Below are 17,183 nucleotides of genomic sequence, written 5' to 3' on the forward strand. Positions count from 1 at the left end.
TATAGAGAGATTAGAAATGGATAGTGTTGTAGGAAGATTAGTGGAGAAAAGGAGGCTGAATAATTTGGATTACGTGGAATAGCATCCATGCTCCAGATGGGAATTCAGCCAGAAAAATGGGAGCAAGAAAGAAGCGACATGGGGGAATCAGTCTTTCCGGAAACTGATCCGATTTCTTTATTTTTGGGTTTGCTTATATACCTTTTGTTACACATAGGGATGAATACAGAGTCACGTGGGGGTCAGCAGTCCTGACCTTTATCAAAATCAGGTGCTTCACATAAATGTATATAAAAAAAGGTCTTAGGAATATTACATCATCTTCTGGCCATGAGTGAGACCTGCTGACATTTTATGATCCTTTCTTTCTGATAACCAAAAAACTTATTTCTTCCAAGGGTGTTTTTTCTTAAACCAGGCACCACCCTCCAAATAAAGTTACATTCCTACAGGGTGAGGGTGTAGTGAGTTACAATCAAGAAAGGAATCTATTTAACCCAAAGTTAACATGATTAATCTTAAAGGTTAATACTTATTTCTCCTATATGCTTAAAGGTTAATACTTATTTCTCCTATATGTTTAAAGGTTAATACTTATTTCTCCTATATGTTAGTTATATTCATTATAAGGGTAGGGAACATGGCGATTTAGCAGCAAACATCAGTCCAACAAATGAAAATCCTTTCACTAATGCTCCCCTTAAGATCTATTTAGTCTTAAGATATGATAAAGTTACATTCTTACATAGCAAGGACACAGTGATTTATAACAAAGTACAGTGATCTATTACAAAAGAGAAAATCCATTAACTCAAAAAGCCTAGTATTGCTAACATCAAAAACTACCATATTTCCTTTGCTATATTCCAAATACATTGATTAATATATTCCCAGGTGCCTAAGGATATAGAGGCCTGGCGGCGATCATTGACTCAACAAGAAGAAAAAGTCCTATGCTAATTAAGACTCTCAAAATACTCCAAAACTCTCTGTGCTGTTTACAGTTGAGAGGTAGCAAACAATCTTGTGCCTAGTGGCAGCAGTATGGATAATCCTGTCACACAAGCTAGTCTGTCAGCAGAGAGGTTTGACCTGAGACATCCTTGTCCCACCCAGAGCAGGGAATTAGCAGCAATTATTGACACAACAAATGAAGAGACCCTTCACCAATATAATTCCTAACCAACTATACTAATAATTTCCAACTCCCCAAAAGATTTTGCCTTTAGTAAGTCTAAAACATCTCATGCCTCTCAGGTTGGGAGGCTGTAAACAATCACATGTGGCCGGACAAACCTATACAAGTTTGATAATCTTCAGAGGAGTCCGTAAGCTGAAACACTCTTGTCACACCCAAGAATTTTTATCGCCTTGGAGCTGCACGTTTACTCCTTCTCCGAGAGAAATGGTTATGGGGGAGAGCCCCCCGTAAAGTCAGAGGTGTAGGTGAGAGCATAAAACAGACTCTGGTTTTGGGGTTAGATGCTCGGGAACAGGGGGTTTCCTGAGGCTTGATCACGCCTTTGCGTATGCCAAGCCTCCTTCCTCATGACCTTTGCCATGGGCGGAATTCCTCACGCTGGCCCCCGGCAATGGACTGCAGCCCACCAGGCTCCTCAGGGGTCCCTGGGATTCTCCAGGCAAGAATACTGGACTGGGTTGCCATTTCCTGCTCCAACACATGAAAGTGAAAGTGAAGTCGCTCAGTCTTGCCCGGCTCTTAGCGACCCCATGGCTCCTCCGTCCATGGGATTTTCCAGGCAAGAGTACTGGAGTGGGGTGCCATTGCCTTCTCCAGTGCTCTCCATAGCTCTCGTCAATTAGCTCTCCTTAGCAGAGCTCTCTTTAGCTCAGCCCGCCATAGCTCAACACTCCTCTGCTTAGCTCTCCTTAGGGTAGCTCAGCTGCCCTTAGCTTAGCCCTCACTTCCTAAGCTCTCCTTAGTAAACCTCAGCACCCCTTAGCTCCTCTTAGTGTAGCTCTCCTTAGCTTACCTTCCTTAGCTTAGTTGTCTTTATCTTAGCTCTTCTTAGCTATCCTTAAGTAGCCCTGCTCGAGAGCTATGGAGACATGTACCCCACTGTTCGTTGAAGCACACCATTCACCAAGACATGGACGCAATGTAAATGTCCATCAGACAATAGATGAATGGATAAAGATGTGGTATACATGTACTATGGGACACTCGCTGTTGTTCAGTCACTAAGTCATGTCCCACTCTTCGCGACCCCACCGCGTCTACCGCTACAGACGCCTCTGCCCAAGGAATTTTCCAGGCGAGACTGCTCCAGTCGGTTGCCACTTCCCTTTCCAAGGGATCTTACTTACCTAGGGATTGAACCCACATCCCCTTCTTGACAGGCAGATTGTTTGCAAAGGAGCCACCGAGGGAGACCTATGGAATGCTACTCAGCCGTAAAAGGAATGAAATAATGCCATTTGCAGCAACAGGGAAGGTATAATAGTAAGTAAATTAAGAAAGAAAAGTGCCGCATGATATCATTTATAGACTCTTAAAATATCACAAAGTAGAGAATATAAAGAGTCTTACAGATATAGAGGACAATCTACTGGGTAGTGGAGAGTGGAAGGTGCAGTACAGAGGTGAGGGAATAGGAGGGATAAATTGTGAGATGAGCTCAAGGTTATATTGTGCAACATGGGAAACAGAGTCAGTACTATGTAATAACAATAAACGGAAAGTTAAACGTTAACCATTGTGTAATAATAAAGAAAAGGAAAGAAAGAGGAGGAGGTAGGAGGGAAGAAAGGAAGGAAAATAGTGGTGCCTTTTGGAGGTCACACAGCCAGTATTGACTAGGCCCTTTTTGGCTAAGGAATTTAGAATGATGCAGTGGCCTCCTACAGGTAGGGTAGGGGGAGTGGCACACATCCATTGCAGGCACTACTGGGGGGCATTGGCCACGAAGAATTTTATTACAGGAACAAAATCAAGTAAAACTGGTTCTGTTTTTATTACCACCTACATCCCCAGTATTCTAAAATTAGGTAATTAAATATTTTTCCCTGCAAATCAATCTTTTTTGGTTTAAGTTTTAAAAGTTTAATGTCGTTTCAGTCAGGTTAAATATTTTGTTTATTATTCACAAGGTAAAATATTTTATTATACACACACACACACACACACACACACACACACATATATATGTGACACCTGAAGCAGCAAGCAAATTTGACCTTGCAGGGCAAAGCCTAAGAGAGTTCTGCCAAGAGAACGCACTGGTCATAGCAAGCACCCTCTTCCAGCAACGCAAGAGAAGACTCTACACACGGACATCACCAGATGGTCAACACTGAAATCAGATTGGTTACATTCTTTGCAACCAGTGATACAAAAACTCTGTACAGTCAGCAAAAACAAGAACAGTCAGCAAAAACAAGACCACGAGCTGACTGTGGCTCAGATCAAGAACTCCTTATTGCCAAATTCAGACTTAAATTGAAGAAAGTAGGGAACACCACTAAAGCATTCAGCTATGAACTAAATTAAATCCGTTTCGATTATATGGTGGAAGTGAGAAACATTTAAGGGTCTAGATCTCATAGACAGAGTGCCTATGGATTATGGATGCAAGTCTGTGACACTGTACAGGAGACAGGGATCAAGACCATCCCCAAGAAAAAGAAATGCAAGCAAAACAAAACAAACGAAAAAAAGCAAAATGCCTCTGAGGACGCCTTACAAATGCTCTGAAAAGAAGAGAAGTGAAAAGCAAATGGGAAAAGGAAAGATATACCCATTGGAATGCAGAGCTCCCAAGAATAGCAAGGAGAGATTAGAAAGCCTTCCTCAGTGATCAATGCAAAGAAATAGAGGAAAACAATAGAATGGAAAAGACTAGAGATCTCATGAAGAGAATTAGAGACACCAAGAGAATATTTCATACAAAGATGGGCACAATAAAGGACAGAAATGCTATGGACCTAACAGAAGCAGAAGATATTAAGAAAAGGTGGCAGGAATACACAGAAGAACTGTACAAAAAAGAGCTTCATGACCCAGATAATCGTGATTGTGTGATCACTCACCTAGAGCCAGACATCCTAGAATGTGAAGTCCAGTGGGCCTTAGAAAGCATCACTACGAACAAAGCTAGTGGAGGTGATGGAATTCCAATAGAGCTATTTCAAATCCTGGAAGATGATGCTGTGAAAGTGCTGCACTCAATATGCCAGCAAATTTGGAAAACTCACCAGTGGCCACAGGACTGGAAAATGTCAGTTTTCATTCCAATTCCAAAGAAAGGCAATGCCAAAGAATGCTCAAACTACTGCATAATTTCACTCATCTCACAGGCTAGTAAATTAATGCCCAAGATTCTCCAAGTCTTCAGCAATAAGTGAACTGTGAAATTCCAGTCGTTCAATTTCGTTTTAGAAAAGGCAGAGGAACCAGAGATCAAACTGATAACATCCACTGGATCATCGAAAAAGCAAGAGAGTTCCAGAAAAACATCTATTTCTGCTTTATTGACTATGCCAAAGCCTTTGACTGTGTGGATCACAATAAACTGTGGAAAATTCTTCAAGAGATGGGAATACCAGACCACCTGACCTGCCTATTGAGAGACCTGTCTGCAGGTCAGGAAGAAACAGTTAGAACTGGATACGGAACAAGAGACTGGTTCCAAATAGGAAAAGGAGTGTGTCAAGGCTGTATATCATCACCCTGCTTAATTAACTTATATGTAGAGTACATCATGAGAAATGCTGGGCTGGAGGAAGCACAAGCTATAATCAAGATTGCCAGGAGAAATAGCAATAACCTCAGATATGCAGATGAGACCACCCTTATGACAGAAAGTGAAGAGGAGCCAAAAAGCCTCTTGATGAAAGTGAAAGAGGAGAGTGAAAAAGTTGGCTTTAAGCTGAACATTCAGAAAACTAAGATTATGGCATCTGTTTCCATCAGTTCATGGCAAATAGATGGGGAAACAGTGGAAAGAGTGGCTGACTTTATTTTCTGGGGCTCCAAAATCAATGCTGATGGTGATTGCAGCCATGAAATTAAAAGTTACTCCTTGGAATGTTATGGCCATCCTAGACAGTGTACTAAAAAGCAGAGACATTACTTTGTCAACAAAAGTCCATCTAGTCAAGGTTATTGTTTTTCCAGTGGTCATGTATGGATGTGAGAGTTGGACTATAAAGAAAGCTGAGTCCAGAAGAATTTGTGTTTTTGAACTGTGATATTGGAGAAGACTCTTGAGAGTCCCTTGGCCTGCAAGCAGATCCAACCTGTCCATCCTAAACAAGATAAGTCCTGGGCGTTCATTGGAAGGACTGGTGTTGAAGCTGAAACTGCAATGCTTTGGCCAGTTGATGCAAAGAGCTGACTCATTTGAAAAGACCCTGATGTTGGGAAAGATTGGAGGGAGGAGGAAAACAGGTCGGCAGAGGATGAGATGGTTTGATGGCATCACCTACTCAATGGACATGAGTTTGGGCAAATTCTGGGAGTTGGTGATGGACAGGGAGGCCTTGTGTGCTGTGGTTCACGGGGTCGCAAAGAGTCAGACACGACTGAGTGACTGAACTGAACTGAAAGAGAAAAACTGAAGTGGAGAGGGGAGCACCCTGGGAAGCCAGGATGGGTGGGGTTGTACCTGGGACTCCAAACAGATGAGTCGGCCATAGGATTGGTCAGCCCTGTGCAGCCAATGGTGCCATGTCTCTAGAGTTGGGACTGGAGGTCTCTGGAAGCCCCAGCAGGTGCTCAACGCCAAGATCCCCAGGAGGGCAAGACAAGCAGGACAATGCTGCTGTCCTGTAGGCCTGTCTCTTAGGCCAGGTGCAAGGTGATTCTAGTTCTACTACGGAAAATGTAATCTGTGGAGACTGGGAAAGGAACTTGGCAGTGGAGTACATGGAGTGTAAAAAAGTAAGTAAAAACCATGTTTAATTTCACTACACTTCATATTTTGTGGCTTGGTAGCTCAGTCATAAAGAACCTGCCTGCAAACGTAGGAGTCAGGAATAGAAAAGATCCCTGGAAGATCCCATGGATCCCATGGGGAAGGGAATGGTACCCCTCCAGAATTCTTGCCTGGAGAATCCCATGGAGACAGTAGACTGGTGGGCTAAAGTTGATTGGGTTGCAAAAGAATCAGACACGACTGAGGGACTGAGCACACAATATTTCAGCCTATCTCCTCTGCATCTTTTCAGCTCATGTTTTAAAATTTGAAATTACACTTCATGTGCATTATGATTTTCATTGGTTTTGCTCTGCTTTTTCCTGAATACCTTATTATTCCAAACATTCAACGAGGTGAACATGTTTTCTAGCTAAAATGAGGCTTCCCACCTAGATTCTACTGTACGTATTTCACAATACTTCCTTTTTCATGTGTCTATCCATTGTCCATCCTTCTATACATCAATCCACCTTACCCCTTGGTGTATTTTGTGATAAATTGCAGACACAAATATGCATCTCCATTAGTATTTCAGCAAGCCTTCCAGGAAGTAGTGAGCTGTGTTAGTTACAGCACTTTTCTTTGGATATAAAGATTACATACAATGAAACATACCAATCTTTGTTTTTCCCATTCATGCTATTTATTGAAGTATACAGTGTTGTGTTAATTTCTGCTTTACAGCAAGGTGATTCAGTTACATACATGTATTTGTGTATGTACATTGTGTGTGCATATATATATATATATGCATTAAAAATTTTTGTACAATGCGCAGGATACGTGGGGTTATTTCCATGACCAGGGATTGAACCCGCATCCATTGCAGTGTAAGTGTGGAGTCTTAACCACCATATAGAAGGGAAGTCCCATGTATAGTAATTTTTATATTCTTTTCCAATTTGGTTTATGATAGGATGCTGATTATACTTTGTGCTCTGCAGAAGGACCTTGTCATTTGTACATTCCATATGTAATAGTTTACACCTGTTAAACCCAGCCTCCAATTCCTCACACCCACATCATCCTCCTTCTTGGAAACCACAGGTCTGTTCTCTCTTTCCATGAGTCTGTTTCTCTTTCATAGACGTGTTCATTTGTGTCATACTTAGATTCCACATATAAGTGGTGTCATTAGGTATTTACCTTTCTCTCTCTGACTTGTTTTACTTTCTGTGATTATCTTTCACTCCCTCCATGTTGCTTAAAGTGGCATTTCAGTTTTTATGGCTGACTACTATTCTGTTTAATATATGCACCACTTCTTTATCCATTCATCTGTCAATGGGTACTTAGGATCTGTTTAGGTCTTGGCTTCTGTGGGTAGTGTTGCTATGAACATCAGAGTGCATGTATCTTTTGAGATTATAGTTCTGTCTGGGTTTATGCCCAGGAATGGAACTTCTGGATCTTAGGATAATTCAGTTTTTGCTTTGCTGAGGAACTTTCATGATTTTCCATAGTGGCTGCACTAACTTACATTCCCACCAACAGTGTAGGAGGGTTCCATTTTTATCCACACCCTCTCCAGCATCTGTTATTTGTAGACATTATGATGGTGACCATTATGACTGGTGTGACACGATACCTCATTGCAGTTCTGATTTACATTCCTCTAACAGGGATATCAAGCATCTCTTCATTTCCCTCTTGGACATCTGTATGTCTTTGGAGAAATGTCTATGTTGGTCTTCTGCCGACTTTTAAAAAACTTTTATTTATTTATTTTTGACTGCACTCTATCTTCCTTGCTGTGTGTGGGCTTTTCTCTAGCTTTGGTGAGTGGGAGCAGTGGTGTGGGGGGGAAGGGAGGGGCTACTCTAGTTGCAGAATTCAGTTCAGTTCAGTTGTTCAGTCGTGTTCAACTCTGCGACTCCATAAACCACAGCATGCCAGGCCTCCCTGTCCATCACCAACTCCTGGAGTCCACCCAAATCCATGTGCACTGAGTCGGTGATGCCATCTAACCATCTCATCCTCTGTCGTCCCCTTCTCCTCCTGCTCTCAATCTTTCCCAGCATCAGGGTCTTCTCCAATGAGTCAGCTCTTTGCATCAGGTGGCCACAGTTTTGGAGTTTCAGCTTCAACATCAGTCCTTCCAATGAATACCCAGGACTCCCTTAGGATGGACTGGTTGGCTCTCCTTGCAGTCCAAGGAACTCTTGTCTCCTCCAACATCACAGTTCAAAGCATCAATTCTTCTGTGGTCAGCTTTCTTTACATTCCAACTCTCACATCCACACATGACCACTGGAAAAACAATAGCCTTAACTAGACAGAACTTTTTTGACAAAGTAATGTCTCTGCTTTTTAATATGCTGTCTAGGTTGGTCGTAACTTTCCTTCCAAGCAGTAAGTGTCTTCTAATTTCATGGCTGCACTCACCGTCTGCAATGAGTTTGGAACCCAGACAAATAAAGTCAGCCACTACTGCAGTATCAGGAGTTCTCATTGTTGTGTCTCCTCTTGTTGCAGAGCAAGGGCTCCAGGGCATGCAGGTTTCAGCTGTTGCCGTGCGTGCACTCAGTAGTTGTGGTGCATGGGCTTAGCTGCCCCTTGGCCTGTGCAATCTTCCCAAAGTAGTGATCAAACCCATGTCCATTCCATTGGCAGTCGGATTCTTAACCACCGGACCACTGCGGGTGCCCTTGCCCATTGTTTTGAGCAATTGTTTGGTTATTTTGGCATTGAGCTGCATGAAATGTTTGCGTACTTTGAAGATGAATCCTTTGTCACTTTGTTTGCAAATAATTTCTCTCATTCTGAGGGTTGTGTTTTAATTTTGATTACAGTTTCCTTTTTTTGTGCAAAAGCATTTAAGTTAAATTATTTCAAATTTGTTTGCTTTTATTTTCATTACTCTACAAGATGGCTCAAAAAAGATATGTGATTTCTGTCAAAGAGAGTTTTCCCTGTTTTTTCCTGTTTTAAGAATTTTATCGTGCCTGGACTCACATTAGATCTCGGATCCATTTTGAGTTTATTTTTGTGTATTTTGGCAGGTAATGTTCTAATTTCATTCTCTGGCATGTAGCTGTCCAGTTTTCCTGGCACCACTTTTGAAAGAGACTGTCTTTTCTGCATTGTATGTTCTGGACTCCTTTGTTTCAGATTAGGTGACCAAAGGTGTATAGATTTATCTCTGTGCTTCCTGTACCATTGATCTATATTTGCATTTGTGTGCCAATATCATACTGTACTGATTACTGTAGCTTTGGAGTATAGTCTCTTATAGGGAGCTTGATTTCTCCAGCTCTGGTTTTATTTTTCAAGATTGCTTTGACTAATTTGGATCTTTTGTGTTTCTATTCAAATTGTAAAAAGGAAAAAATTGTTCCAGTTCTCTGAAAAATGCTGTTGGTATTTTGATAAGGATTGGACTGAATCTGTGGATTCTTTTGGATAGTATAATCATGTTCACAACACTGGTTCTTCCCACCCAAGAACATGGAATATCTCTTGTTGGCTGAGTGGGGACTACTCTCGACTTCTCATTATATGACTTTTCTTGTTGCATAACGTGTGTTCTAGGCACACAGGCTTCAGCAGTTGTAGCTCTCAGGCTCTATAGCAAGGGCTCAGTAGGTGTGGTGTATGGGTTTATTTGTACCACAACTAAAGAACGATTATATTATTTTTAAATTTCGGTTTCACTGTAGGTTATTGTAAGATATTGACTATAATCCCTGTGATAAACAGAAACCCTTGTTGTTTACTTTATATATTGTAGGGGTTATCTATTAATCCCATACCCTCATTTTATGCCTCTTCCACCTTCCAATTGGTATGAACATTTGTTTTCTATATCACTACTGTTTTGTAAATAGGTTTATTTCTACTGTAGGTTTATTGTGTGTATAAATGATTTATATGATGCTTATCTTTCTCTGTTTGACTTACTTAGTACGATCATCTTTAGGTCCATCCATGTTGAAAAAATAGCATTATTTCATTCTTTCCTATCGCAAATATTCCATTTTATGTATAACACACTTTTCCTTGTCCACTCACCTATCTAAGGTCATTTAAGGTTGTCTCCATGTCTTTGCCACTGTACATTGTGCTCCTATAAACACTGTTGTGCATGTCTCTTTTCTGATGGGAGTTTTCATCCCAACTGGATATATGACCACTAATGGGATTGCTGGGTCATATGGTAACTGTTTTGTTTTGTTTTTAACTTCATACCGGGGAGGGAGGTGGGAGGGAGGTTCAAAGGGAGGGGATATATGTATACTTACGGCTGATTTTTGCTGCAGTTTGCAGAAAACAACAAAATTCTGTAAAACAATTATCCTTCAATAAAAAATTAATTAATTAAAAAAGAGCTGCATGCTGTTTTCCATAGGGGCTGCATCAGTTTCTTAACTTTCTTGTCTAGGATATTGTTAATCTTCCTCCAGTCGGTGGTTGCCTTACATGCGTTTTTCAGAATCTTGGGTTTTTTTGTTTTTGTTTCTGTGTTTTTCTGAAATACTCTTAGGAGTGGAACTGCCAAATCATACGGTCGGGTTCTTGTTATCACAGAAGGCACTTCTGTAGTGATGTTAATAATGTCTCAAGGATGCATTCGTTTTACATGTACAGATTCTGGTTCTGTGGCACTGATTCAGCTGTGCTTGTTTTTGAATGTATTTCGCCTCCCACTCTTTTCGAAGTAGGTTTATATGGATTCTATATTTTTTATGTGTCTGCTGGAACAAATTTATGCCAAGTTCCAGATGTATCCCTTCCATCCACCAAGGTCCTTTGCTACACATTAAGTTTGTTGCTCGTTGGATGTCCACATCACTTTTGTGTGGATGATTACTGCTGTGCATTTTTCTTTCCCTTTCTGATTATGTATGTTCATATTTTTTCTTGTTTAACCACATGTGGGTAACGTGAATTCATCTTGACCTTTCATCCTTAATTCTTCAACATCTAAGAATAAGAAAATCCACCCATTAACTACAATTCTATTCTCACACCTAATAGAAATAATGATTTAATGACACCATTGAATACAAATCACAAGACAAATTTCCCCAATTGTCCCCCCAAATATTTTAGAGCTATTTTATACTAACTCTCCCTCCTCAGTCAGCATTTCATCAAATTCATTCTTTGTAATTTGGTTTTGTTTAGTCTTTTTTGTTTAGTCTATAACAGCTCACTCTTCTTATTTTAAAACAACGACCTTCTGATAAGTCCAGACTACTTTTCTTTTTTCTTTTTCTGAATGTAATTTTATTTTTTTATAAATTTATTTATTTTAATTTGAGGCTAATTACTTTACAATATTGTATTGGTTTTGTCATACATTGTCATGAATTAGCCATGGGTGTACATGTGTTCCCCATCCTGAACCCCTCTACTACCTCCCTCCCCATCCCATCCCTCTGGGTCATCCCAGTGTACCAGCCCCGAGCACTCTGTCCCAAGCATCGAACCTGGAGATCTGTTTCACATATGATAATATACATGTTTCAATGCCATTCTCCCATATCATCCTGCCCTTGTCCTCTCCCACAGAATCCAAGACAGTTCTGTACACCTATGTCTCTTTTGCTGTCTCGCGTGTAGGGTTATCATTACTATCTAAATTCCATGTATATGCATTAGATAATGTACTGATGTTTTTCCTTGATGTTTTTCCTTATGGCTTACTTCACTTTGTATAATAGGCTCATTAGAACTTATTCAAATGTATTCACTTTAATGGCTGAGTAATACTCCATTGTGTATATATACCACAGCTTTCTTATCCATTCATCTGCTCTTGGACATCTAGGTTGTTTCCATGTCCTGGCTATTATAAACAGTGCTGCGATGAACATTGGGGTACACATGTCTCTTTCGATTCTGGTTTCCTCTGTGTGTATGCCCAGCAGTGGGATTGCTGGGTCATATGGAAGTTCTATTTCCAGTCTTTTAAGGAATCTCCACACTGTTCTCCATAGTGGCTGTACTAGTTTGCAGTCCCACCAACAGTGTAAGAATGTTCCCTTTTCCCCACATCTTCTCCAGCATTTATTGTTTGTAGAATTTTGGATATAGCCATTCTGACTGGCATGAAATGGTACCTCATTGTGGTTTTGATTTGCATTTCTGTGATAATGAGTGATGTTGAGCATCTTTTCATGTTTGTTAGTCATCTTATGTCTTCTTTGGAGAAGTGTCTGTTTAGTTCTTTGGTCCATTTTTTGATTGGGTCATTTCAGTTCAGTACAGTCTCTCAGTTGTGTCCAACTCTTTGCAACCCCATGAACTGCTGCACACCAGGCCTCCCTGCCCATCACCAACCCCCAGAGTCCGCCCAAACCCATGACCATTGAGTCGGTGATGTCATTCAACCATCTCATCCTCTTATCATCCCCTTCTCCAACTGCCCTCAGTCTTTCCCAGAATCATCAAATGAGTCAGCTCTTTGCATCAGTTGGCCAAAGTTGTGGAATTTCAGCTTCAACATCAGTCCTTCCAATGAACATTCAGGACTGATTTCCTTTAGGATGGCCTGGTTGGGTTTCCTTGCAGTCCACAGACTCTCAAGTGTCTGCTCCAACACCACAGTTCACAAGCATCAATTCTTTGGTGCTCAGCTTTCTTTATAATCCAATTCTCACATCCATACATGACTACTGGGAAAACCACAGCCTTGACTAGATGGACCTTTGTTGGCAAAGAAATGTCTCCACTTTAAAAAGTATGCTGTCTAGATTGTAGCTGTACTTATTGTTGTATCCTTTTAATCATTCATAGAGGTATCCATCTGTGTTATTTTCCCAGATATATTATTAAAACATGTGGTGCACCACTGTTGGGATTGTATGACCATTCTGAGTCTCTAGTAGGATTTTATATGTCAGTCAGTTCACTTCAGTTTCTCAGTTGTGTCCAACTCTTTGCTACACCATGGACTGTTGCATCCCAGGCTTCCCTGTCCATCACCAACTACTGGAGCTTGCTCAAACTCGGGTCCATCGAGTTGATGATGTCATCCCACCATCTCATGATCTGTCATCTGCTTCTCCCCCACCTTCAATTTTTCCCAGCATCAGGGGCTTTTCCAATGAGTCAGTTCTTCACATCAGGTAGCCAAAAATTGGAGTTCCTGCTTCAGCATCAGTCCTTTCAAAGAACATTCTGGGCTGATATCCTTTAGGATGGACTGGTTTGATTTCCTTGCAGTCCAATGGACTCTCCACAGTATATGTGGATATGAATAAATACGTATTGTGTTTACGCTGTCATCTCTTGGGGAAATAGAAGAATGCTTATGACTACAATTCCATGGGGTCGCAAAGAGTCGGACACAACAGAGCGACTTCACATAATTCACAAAATCTTGTTGTACTCTCATATGTATATGGGTACGAATAAATGTTTACCATCCATATGATGATCCTCTCAAGGAGAAGCAGAAAAATGCTAATGAATATAATTTATAAAATCCAAATGTATTAACTCATGTATATAGGTGTATGAACGGAGAAGGCAATGGCACCCCACTCCAGTACTCTTGCTTGGAAAGTCCCGTGGATGGAAGAGCCTGGTAGGCTGCAGTCCATGGGGTCGCGACTGAGCGACTTCACTTTGACTTTTCACTTTCCTGCATTGGAGAAGGAAATGGCAACCCACTCCAGTGTTCTTGCCTAGAGAATCCCAGGGATGGTGGAGCCTGGTGGGCTGCTATCTATGGGGTCTCACAGAGTCAGACACGACTGAAGTGACTTAGCAGCAGCATAGGTGTATGAATATTTACTGTGCTTATGCTCCCATCTTGTGGAGAAATAGAGGAATGCTTATGAATGTTTTTCTCAATCCTGGTTGTGCATTAGAGTACAACGAGTCAGGGGATGCCACCAAACCTGGTGTCTTCTCACTCTTGAATTTTTGAGGTAAATGTTCCCATTATCTTTAAGTTGAAGACAGGGATGAGTTGGTTCTACGTGTACATATTCTGGTTCCGTAGCACTGAGTGTACTAGATGAATTCAGCTGTGCTTGGTCTTATCTACATGTCATTAGAGCCTGCTTTGTCTACAACACTTACTGAAGTAGGTTTAGGTGTGTTCGCTATTTTATATGCATCAGTGGGAAGAAATTAATGCCAAGCTCCAGATGTATCCCTTCCATCCATCAGGGTCCTCTGTTACCCATAAGTTTCTTGCCAGGTTTGATGTCCACATCACCTTTGTGTGGGTGCTCACTGCTGTGGGGTTTTGTGTCCTACCTCTCAGTTGATCCCATGATGTCTCTCGAGTTGAGCCTCCTTCACTCAGTATGATGACCTGTACATTTATCTCTGTCTCTGAAGATGGCCTACTTTCATACTTCAATCCTTTCAATGATTCATAATTCATTCTAGACCTCTGTAACATTTCTTTATCCATTCCTCTGTCCAGGTATGCTATGTTTACTTTCATCACTTTGATGTTCTGAATGGTGCCTGGGACCCAGTTGGGGTGTTTGGTGTTCCGAATCTGTTCACTGCTGAAATATTCCAGGAGAAGGCCTGGTTTGTCATACTCTTTCTGCCTCTTTATTACTTTGTTTTTCTCTCATGACAGTACACCTTTCTAGTCACGCTTATAGCGGCTCTTACAACATACATCCCAACAGTAGGCTAAAGCATCCACTGTACTAATGTTACTGTACCATTGATGCCATGCCCAGCTTTTGACAGTAGCCTTTTCCCATGATCAGGCAGAGGTTATAATGTCCCCACAGCTTAGGTGTTTGTATCTCTTAGAATTCACCATATGTGCAAATGGTCACATTCACCATATGTGCAAATGTTTTAAAGAAACACATAATTGTGTTTACCTGTTCATATCCTCTTCTTGTTAGATTCCCCTGTGTTTACTTTAGTTTTCTTCCCCTATGTGAGCCCTGGCAATTTGTTAAGGGTGGGTATCTGTTAGAGCTCAGCACCCTTGTGCATAGTGTGTCCACAGTTCGTTTAAGGTTGCTGTGAGAGAAAATGTATACAAGGCAGCAGCATTTCTTCATTTCCTCCTCTTGTTCCTGTGGTAACGGCAGCCTCCATGGTTATCCCAGGCCTGGTTGTAAATCAGAGTAAAATGAGATTCAGGAAATCACCAAAGCTTTCGTCTCTTTACTCTTTCACATTTTTCTTTTAGTGAAAGTTTGTTTCTTACTTAAGAATATTTACACCATTGTAGTTGTGGTAAGAAAACAGTTTCTCATTCCCTTTCACAGCCACCTGGAGATATTCAGCTGTAGTTGCTGTCACAGCTGTTTTTAGACTCTGTTCAGTACATGTCTCTTGATTCAGGAGTTCCATTTGGACTATGAATTGCATATTTGTGGGTATAAGTTTATTCCAGCCTCACCTTTTGGCCTTTCACCCACTCACACTCTTTTCTAACAGTAATTTTCTTAGCAGGAGTGTCAGTCCATTTCACTTTTGTTTGGGTATCACCACCATCCATTTTCTTTTTTAATCTCCTTTGGAAGGTATATAATGTGATATCTTTCTTCAGCCCTTCTTTACTTAGTGTGATTCATTCTAGATTTTTGTGTATCCCTGAAAGTGGTATTTTGCATTTTTATAATGTTAGAGTCATATTTCACTGTGTATCTCTGTCATATTTCTTTATTTTCCATCTTTACCTAAAGATTATCTTTCCTTTCATCTCTTGGGTGCTGTGAATTCTGCTGCAGTGCATGGTTGTGAGGGTATGGGTATGGGTGTGTGTTTTCCAGTGTATTTTGATGTCTCAACTACTCTGGCAGTGAAACAACCACATGACATCATCTGTCTCATTTTGTGATTCCAAGGCATTTTGACAGTCATGCCCATAAAGGCTGCAACTTCTTACCACCCACCACTGACATCTAAGGGTCCCCTTTACCAACATTAGTTAGTAAATGGAGTTCCCTCGTGGCTCAGATGGTAAAGCATCTGCCTAAATGCCGTAGACCAAGGTTCAATTCCTGGGTCAGACCTAGAGAAGGGACAGAGGAACCTACTAGGCTACAGTCCATGGGGGTCGCAAAGAGTCAGACAGGACTGAGCTACTTCATTTTCACTTACTAATATTGCTCTACTGCTTCTTGTCTCTAGAATTTTGGATAGTTGCCATTTTAGTTTCTCAGTAGTGATGTCGTGTTGCAGTTTAACTTTTCCTATCAAGGATAAGAAATCAAAGGAGGCACATTTCTAGAGGCTACTTTCTAAGTACTGAATTGCATTTACCTGTTGATTTTTCCTTACGAATTGTGTGGTTTGCTCTTTTTTTTTTGTGGCCGAAATAAAGGGTTCAGTGCAGTGCAGTGCAGTGCAGTGCAGTGCAGTGCAGTGCAGTCGCTCAGTCGTGTCCGACTCTTTGCCACCCCATGAATCACAGCACACCAAGCCCCGGAGTTCACTCAGACTCGCGTCCATCAAGTCAGTGATGCCATCCAGCCATCTCATCCTCTGTCGTCCCCTTCTCCTCCTGCCCCCAATCTCTCCCAACATCAGAGTCTTTTCCAATAAAGGGTAGTTGGCCATTTTCAAAGGGTAGATGTCATTTAGAGCCCTTTTTGACCTCATGAATAGTTAAGTGTCTATCAAGGTTTGTGATTGCTGTTCCTGAAAGCGGCCACAAGGTGGCAGCATTTCTTCGGGTTCTCCTCTTGTTACTATGGTAACTGTATCTTCAGAGGTCTGTGCCATTTCTGTTTGTAAAAGAGTACAACGAGCTCTAGCTCGTTGAAGCCCCTGAAAAGTCTCCTTCCTTCTCGGTTTTATTGTAGTTCACGTTTCTTGTTGGAAGAAGCTGATGTACAGTTGCCTTTGTTGTCCTGAAAGGTTGTTGCTGACCCAGGGAAAGGCTTAGGGATTCTTGGCCTCTGGAAGAGAATTCAATCCGGGGCCAGAGACCAGGCTTGATCGATCAGAGCTTTTGCGCAGTAGAGTTTTATTAAGGTATAAAAGGGATAGAGAAAGCTTCTGACATAAGAAGGGGGCAGAAAAAGCACCCTCCTTGCTAGTGTTAGCAATGGAATTATATACTCTCCAGTTAGTACAGTGAATCAAAAGAATGTCTGCAGGTTGCAAAGATCTTACTAGACCCACTCCCATAATATACATTCTAATATTTCAACATTAGTTGGAGGATTTTCAGGAAGGAGAAACTGTCCTCCAGCCGGATACATTGTTGTTGTGTAATCCTTAGTACAGAACTTAAACTGAGTTGTGTAATTGACTGAGATTAAGGAATATAAAGGGGGAAAAATTGTCTTTTTCTCCTCC

The 17,183-nt window shown here is 41.2% G+C and overlaps 1 protein-coding gene and 1 pseudogene across 1 annotated transcript in view; one reads left to right on the forward strand and one right to left on the reverse strand.

The window, feature by feature from the left end:
- Nucleotides 1–17,183, forward strand: part of LOC138929835 (craniofacial development protein 2-like) — a 42,544-nt pseudogene that overhangs the window by 12,957 nt on the left and 12,404 nt on the right.
- LOC138431431 (zinc finger Y-chromosomal protein) overlaps nt 10,759–17,183 on the reverse strand; it is a 125,917-nt gene continuing 119,492 nt past the window's right edge. Inside the window, exon 10 of the mRNA XM_070289556.1 lies at nt 10,759–10,862. The gene's annotated coding sequence lies outside the window, so the exon portion shown is untranslated. The remainder of the gene's footprint in view (nt 10,863–17,183) is intronic.

This window comes from Ovis canadensis, chromosome Y (genome assembly GCF_042477335.2).
Source record: "Ovis canadensis isolate MfBH-ARS-UI-01 breed Bighorn chromosome Y, ARS-UI_OviCan_v2, whole genome shotgun sequence".
NCBI lineage: Eukaryota > Metazoa > Chordata > Mammalia > Artiodactyla > Bovidae > Ovis > Ovis canadensis.